Source organism: Camponotus vicinus, unplaced genomic scaffold (assembly GCF_025532165.1).
Source record: "Camponotus vicinus isolate PSW18456_S1 unplaced genomic scaffold, iyCamVici1.0 SCAF_3, whole genome shotgun sequence".
Lineage (NCBI taxonomy): Eukaryota > Metazoa > Arthropoda > Insecta > Hymenoptera > Formicidae > Camponotus > Camponotus vicinus.
Window position 1 is genome coordinate 9,049,050 of NW_028141967.1, and position 7,500 is coordinate 9,056,549.

At 54.4% G+C, this 7,500-nt stretch overlaps 1 non-coding gene and 1 pseudogene across 1 annotated transcript in view; both read left to right on the forward strand.

Annotated features, from left to right (window-relative positions):
• The window catches only part of LOC145969535 (5.8S ribosomal RNA), a 155-nt gene extending 101 nt beyond the window's left edge, over positions 1–54 (forward strand). Inside the window, exon 1 of the ribosomal RNA XR_014438156.1 lies at positions 1–54. This exon is cut by the window's left edge and continues 101 nt beyond it. This is a non-coding gene — a ribosomal RNA (5.8S ribosomal RNA).
• A 1,240-nt stretch (positions 55–1,294) lies between these two features.
• LOC145969492 (large subunit ribosomal RNA) lies at positions 1,295–3,657 on the forward strand (annotated as a pseudogene).
• The last annotated feature ends 3,843 nt before the right edge of the window (positions 3,658–7,500 follow it).

Here is a 7,500-nt window from a genome sequence, read left to right on the forward strand (position 1 = left end):
ACGCACATTGCGGTCCACGGATACAATTCCCGGACCACGCCTGGCTGAGGGTCGTTTTAACAAACCTAAACTGCTTGCGCCCTTACGCAAGCTGACGAGCCACGGCGTAGCCGTGAAACGACGAAATGTCGTCGGCTGTCGTCGCTGTGCCCCCGTCGCATTGCGTAAACGGCGTACGAGCGATCGTTGGACGTTCGCCCGAGAGAGACTAGAGCCTCTTTGTCACCCTCCCAGTATGTATTGGCGACGGGTTCGACGAGAGGCCGTCGTCGATTGGCGTCGTCTGAAATGACACCGAAGGTGTGTGCAGCGAGAGGAGTTATAAAGAGGAGGAGAGAGGCGCGCGTGTACGCACAAAGCGTTTAAAGGATAGCGAAGCGCGCGCGAGCGGCGCCCGGAGGCTGTCGAATGATATGGAGAGAGTTGTCGGCGGAGATATACACAACGACGACACACGAGAGAATATGCGAAAAGTTTAAGCGAGAGGAACGACGACGAACGACGCGCGACACTCGAATGATCTCGCTCTCTACGAGTGATCTCGTAGTTGGCGAATAAAATGCAAAAAGAAAGCGGCGCAGCAGCACATTCTGCTGCGTCCGTCTTTCTAGCGCGTCGTTGTCTCTTCCGATCGCGTCGTCGCGCTGTGCGACTCTCTCTCGGTCTCTCGGTGCGCCAGCGCGCTCGCGCGATACCGCGCCTTTTATTACACGCGAGGCTTCGCCTCCTATCTCGCGGCGCGAGATACCTTACGGTAAAAATATATGGAGAAGGGAAACCGCGGCGCGCGCACAGTCGTCGTCCGGCGGTACGCGGAGGGAGAGAAATTGCGAGAGAAATCCACCCTTAAAAAAGCGGATGAATCGCGAGCCGACCGCGTGTCCGAGTCCACGAAATTTTCGAACGAAGATTGTGACCGGCACGCGTCGTCGTGTACTCGTCGAATCGATTCCATACCGCGCCCGTTATATATATACACGCGCGCGCGCGCATCATAATTACGCCGCGCCGTGTTATTATAATCGTGGAAGTTAGAGGGACGGAAGAAAAGAAGCGCAAAACGATATTATAATATATCTATCTCCTCTCTCGCGTCCCCGCGAAACAAGACTAGATTGTGCCGCGCGCGCAATATCGGTCGGTGCGTTACCGCTAACAATAGTAGTAGTTAACAAACAATAATGATACTACTTAGCGCAATAACTCCACCACCGCACACTCCCTCTATCTCTCTATATCACTTTGTAGAGAGTTTCTCTACAAAACTCTGACGACCTCAGAGCAGGCGAGATTACCCGCTGAATTTAAGCATATTATTAAGCGGAGGAAAAGAAACTAACTAGGATTTCCTCAGTAGCGGCGAGCGAACAGGAAAGAGCCCAGCACCGAATCCCGCGGTTCCGCCGCAGGGAAATGTGGTGTTTGGGAGGATCCGCTTATCCCGAGGCGTCGCGTCGCGTCCAAGTCCATCTTGAATGGGGCCACTTACCCGTAGAGGGTGCCAGGCCCGTAGCGACCGGTGCGCGTCTCGGGAGGATCTCTCCTTAGAGTCGGGTTGCTTGAGAGTGCAGCTCTAAGTGGGTGGTAAACTCCATCTAAGGCTAAATACGACCACGAGACCGATAGCGAACAAGTACCGTGAGGGAAAGTTGAAAAGAACTTTGAAGAGAGAGTTCAAGAGTACGTGAAACCGTTCAGGGGTAAACCTAAGAAACCCAAAAGATCGAACGGGGAGATTCATCGTCAGCGGCGCTGGCTTCGCGTCGGTGGGCGATGTCCCGCGGAGTCCTCGCGGCTCGCGCGCGGGCACGCTACCGTGCGCCGATGTCCGGCTGTCGTCGTCGTGCACTTCTCCCCAAGTAGAACGTCGCGACCCGCTGGGTGTCGGTCTACGGCCCGGGTGCGGTGACTGTCGCGTCGCCGGTAAAACGGCACGCGACAAACCCTCGGTCGCCCGGCCGGCTGCTCGGCGGTACGCGCAAGGTATCAGGCCGCACTTCTACACGGTGCGTCGAGGCCGTCGCAAGCGCGCGCCACGGTACTCGGAGGTTACGGACTTTGCGCCGTCCCCGGTCCTGGCCCGCTGTTGGTTAAAGTACGGATCACCTTCGACAGGCCTGCGAACGTCTCTCTCACGGGGGACGGATACCGGTCGGCGACGCTACTGCTTTGGGTACTCTTAGGACCCGTCTTGAAACACGGACCAAGGAGTCTAACATGTACGCGAGTCATTGGGACTTGTCGCGAGACCTAAAGGCGTAATGAAAGTGAAGGTCGGCCCTGGCCGTCGACCGAGGGAGGATGGGCCGCGTCGCGATGCGGCCTCGCACTCCCGGGGCGTCTCGTTCTCAACGCGAGAAGAGGCGCACCCAGAGCGTACACGTTGGGACCCGAAAGATGGTGAACTATGCCTGGTCAGGACGAAGTCAGGGGAAACCCTGATGGAGGTCCGTAGCGATTCTGACGTGCAAATCGATCGTCGGAACTGGGTATAGGGGCGAAAGACTAATCGAACCATCTAGTAGCTGGTTCCCTCCGAAGTTTCCCTCAGGATAGCTGGCACTCGGCCGTTCCGCACGGAACGCGCGCGAGTCTCATCTGGTAAAGCGAATGATTAGAGGCCTTGGGGCCGAAACGACCTCAACCTATTCTCAAACTTTAAATGGGTGAGATCTCTGGCTTTCTTGAATTATGAAGCCACGAGCATCTCGGATCAGAGTGCCAAGTGGGCCATTTTTGGTAAGCAGAACTGGCGCTGTGGGATGAACCAAACGCAGAGTTAAGGCGCCCAACTCGACGCTCATGGGACACCATGAAAGGCGTTGGTTGCTTAAGACAGCAGGACGGTGGCCATGGAAGTCGGAATCCGCTAAGGAGTGTGTAACAACTCACCTGCCGAAGCAACTAGCCCTGAAAATGGATGGCGCTGAAGCGTCGAGCCTATACTCTGCCGTCAGCGGCAAGTGGGGCGGCGACGGGAGCGTTGCGCGCGTCGGACCGCGTTTGCGGCTCTCTCGCGAGGCAATCGTCTCCCTCGAGTCGTCACGAAGCCCTGACGAGTAGGAGGGTCGCGACGGTGAGCGCAGAAGGGTCTGGGCGTGAGCCTGCCTGGAGCCGCCGTCGGTGCAGATCTTGGTGGTAGTAGCAAATACTCCAGCGAGGCCCTGGAGGACTGACGTGGAGAAGGGTTTCGTGTGAACAGCCGTTGCACACGAGTCAGTCGATCCTAAGCCCTAGGAGAAATCCTATGTCAATGACGGCGTACAATATACTCGAGTGTCGAAAACGAAAGATTATAATATGTATATAATGACACACGCCCGTCGGGCGAAAGGGAATCCGGTTCCTATTCCGGAACCCGGCAGCGGAACCGCATACAATTCGGGCCCTCGTAAGAGTGTTCGTCGGGGTAACCCAAAATGACCTGGAGACGCCGTCGGGAGATCCGGGAAGAGTTTTCTTTTCTGTATAAGCGTTCGAGTTCCCTGGAAACCTCTAGCAGGGAGATAGGGTTTGGAACGCGAAGAGCACCGCAGTTGCGGCGGTGTCCGGATCTTCCCCTCGGACCTTGAAAATCCAGGAGAGGGCCACGTGGAGGTGTCGCGCCGGTTCGTACCCATATCCGCAGCAGGTCTCCAAGGTAAAGAGCCTCTAGTCGATAGAATAATGTAGGTAAGGGAAGTCGGCAAATTGGATCCGTAACTTCGGAATAAGGATTGGCTCTGAGGAGCGGGGCGTGTCGGGCTTGGTCGGGAAGCGGGTCTGGCTGACGTGCCGGGCCTGGGCGAGGTGAACGGTCGGCGTTCTCGCGCCGGTCCCGGGATCCGAGCTCGGTCCCGTGCCTTGGCCTCCCGCGGATCTTCCTTGCTGCGAGGCTTCCGTGGCGGCGCGAGCCGTCGTGGTCGTCCTCTTCGGCCGCCATTCAACGCTCAGCTCAGAACTGGCACGGACTAGGGGAATCCGACTGTCTAATTAAAACAAAGCATTGCGATGGCCCTCGCGGGTGTTGACGCAATGTGATTTCTGCCCAGTGCTCTGAATGTCAACGTGAAGAAATTCAAGCAAGCGCGGGTAAACGGCGGGAGTAACTATGACTCTCTTAAGGGTGGCGGACGTATGTCATATCGCTCTGTGTTCAAAGTTCCTTTTCGGTGGTTTAGAGTGTGACCTGAATTGACAGCTAGTGACCAGTGGATGCAGTTTTTGACGGGCTACACGCTGCGTGCCATCCACGAGTGTGTTGTGCGGTAAATGCGTGGTTTTCCGCGTTTAACTGTTGCCGCGTGTCATCTGACATACTCGGTTTTCGGTGCCTTTATGTGTCGTTATTATTGCCTTGCGGACGAAAATAATAGTATTATTGAATTCTGCGGACGTCATTCTGTACGCCCAGTGCTTTGTTTTGTGCGGATTACTTAATTAGAGCCCGAAAAAGACGGATTTTCGTTATATATGTGGAGCGCATGGGCCCGCCATCTTGTTGTTGGGCATTCTCTGATGGGCATTTCGTAAAGGCTGATTTTCAAGCTTAAGGCGAGTCCGCATACTTTAGTGACTTTTTTCCTGATTGGTTGAGTGAGATATCTGTTACGGACGAGCTCTCTATGCGGAATTCGATTGATTAGCGACTGATTTAGTGATTTTAACTCCGTAATTACCATTTTTCGTCTGTTTTAGCCGTTATTAATTAGTGAATTTTGGGCTCTCATTACGACCCCTGTTTTTCTTGGTGGTTTTCTCGTCGGATGGTGACCTGGACTCGTGCCTATCGGTCTTTTGTGTTTTGCCTGCGACTTTATTGTTTAAATTGTAAAAATTAAACAATTTTCGTGTAGTCTTTTTTGCTGCGCTGTGGTGTTCGCCTGTTGTGGCCTGTTAGTTTGTGGACAATGAGTAGTCCTGGGGGGACCCCCCCTCTGAGGCAGGGCCCATTACCCCCAAGGATGGAGGATTTTCGCCTCCGTACCAGCAGTGAAGGTTCTGCGTTTCGTGGCCACGACGCGCTGCCGCGCGGTGCGAAGCGTGTGGCTGTGTCGCCACCTCAATCAGTGGTTGATACTGAATTGGGACCCCCGCCGCTAAGTGACGAGGATTTGCTGGACATTAAAAACGTCCTGTCCGGGCACGATTATAGCTTTGCCTCTATTAACGCAGTTAGTAAGGAGTCCTCTGTCAAGAAAAAAGAGCTGGAGGAGGTCATTGCGGCGTACCGGGGGGCTGTCGATAGGCTGACGAGAGCATATATTCAGGTCAAGGTTGAGCGTGACACTACGGCAAAAATATGGAGGATGATGAGGTCGGGACGTGGTGGCGGCTCTGAGCGTTCCGCGGGTGCCGAGATGTCGGACATGATACGCGAATCGGCGAGTGTGGCGGTGCGCGAGGTTATGGAGGAGTGGCGGTTCTCTGCGGGCGTCTCGGGGGCTGCGACTGAAGTTCATGGCGGTGGTCGCTCTTACGCGGGCGCAGTTGCGGCGTCTGGTGCTGGGGTGTCGCCCTTTCCCCCTCTATCTGGTCGCGTCGAGGCTGGTCCGGGCTCCGGTCGTGCTGTGGAGACCATTGAAGTGGTCCCTCGTGATCGGATGGATAGCAGGCTTCCTGATTCATCGGCTATGTGTAATGCGGTTCTTAGTTCGATTAAGCCTGGCGAATCTGGTATCAGGATTGACCGTCTCGTCAAAGGTAAAAATAAATCTGTCCGTATTGTGGCGGCGCGAGATGATCTGAGCAAGCTTAAGCCGATGCTAGACGAGATTGGTATGGATGTGAAGCACATTGATAGACTCAATCCCAGGCTGGTGATCAGAGATATCCCTGCCGATACAGATAAGCAACATTTTCTTAGAGATCTCGTTAAACAGAATTTGGAGAGCACGAATGAAGGTGACGTTAAATTGGTCTATTGGTTTCCCATTAAGAACCGAAAGAATACCAGTGCTATCATTGAGGTGTCTTCTGAGATAAGGAACAGACTGATGAGCCAGGCGCGGGTGTACTTAGGCTGGTCTTCCTGCAGAGTTGCGGACCATGTGCGTGTCTTACAGTGCTTCAAATGTCTTAACTTTGGCCATATTGCGAAGAACTGTCGGGCTGCCTCCGACATCTGTGGCCACTGTTGCGGCGGCCATGAATCTAGAGTGTGCCCTAATAGGGGCGGCGTACGCAAGTGCCACAACTGTGTTAATGCTGGGATGTCTTCGGTAGACCATTCGGCCCTTGATGTGTCTGCCTGCTTAATCCTGCAGCGTAAGCTGAGAGACAAGTCACGTTTGATTAAATACTAATATGGTGTATCTCTCTCTTTCTTGATTGCACTGGTCGATGAGTTGTAGTTGCTACTAGTACGGGGGAGGAGGTTTGTCACCTGCCGGAGCCAAAGAGCCCTTCCCCGGGCATATAAATCCGGCCGCAGTTCATCATCCTTTGCGATAACAAAGTAACGACCCTCCTTATTATGCGACGTTCGGGGTTAGCACCCCCGTCTGTCGCTTATTTCATTGGTGCTACTACACATTATAATGAGAGAGATAGTTGGGGAGGTACCTCGGAGCCTCCCCCCAATGAAAATTATGATTGCGATGGTCCGTCTACAGGATGTTCTGATGTTGTTGGTGATAGCAATATTTCTATGCCTGGAAGTCCGGAGCGCTTTGTCTGCGATGTCTGTTTGCGGTCATACCTGTCTAAGATAGGTCTTGGTGTTCATAAGAAGAAGGCACACCCCGTGGAGTACAATGAAGAAATTGATATTGCCCGGATTAAGCCGCGTTGGGACGACGAGGAGATCAGACTCCTTGCTATGGAGGAGGCTGCGGCGCCTGTACATGTGAGATCCATGAATGTGTATCTGCTGGAGAAGCACGGTGGTACCCGATCGCTGGAGGCCGTTAAGGGGGCCAGGAGGAAGCGCTCCTATAAAGATCTTGTTGCATCATACAAGGAACAACGATTAATGCGCGAGATTGAGGAGCATGATAGCCGCTTGAGACCCTGGTCGCCGCCTGTGGTGGCCCCTGAACAGGAGATTGTGGGTGAGTCGCCCCCCCTATCTGTGGCTGTGATGGATTGGCTCCGTGCCAAGAAGGACGATATTGTCCCGGAAATGTATGGTGGTCTGTGGATCCGTACGGCGGTGTCTCGTGTGATGGAGGGACGGTCGCCTGATAAGGCGCTTGATGACTGGTGGACCAACAGTTTCCCCGATTTGGTGTTGACGGAGAGGAGTCGGGCTGCTCGTGGGCCCCGTGTGGCTCCTGTGCTGTCCGGGAGGAGGGCCAGAAGAGTGGAGTACCGTCGTATGCAGCAGTTGTGGAGGACAAATATGTCGAAGGCTGCCCATAAGATCTTGGATGGGGATGCGGATGGCTTGCCGCATCCTACTCTTGCGGAGCAGCTTGAGTTTTGGACCCCTGTGTTGGAGGCGGGTTCGGTGGATTGTTGGCGCCCAGATGTTCCGGAGCGTGCTGCTGCGGACTTGAGTGATGTTTGGTCTCCTATTAC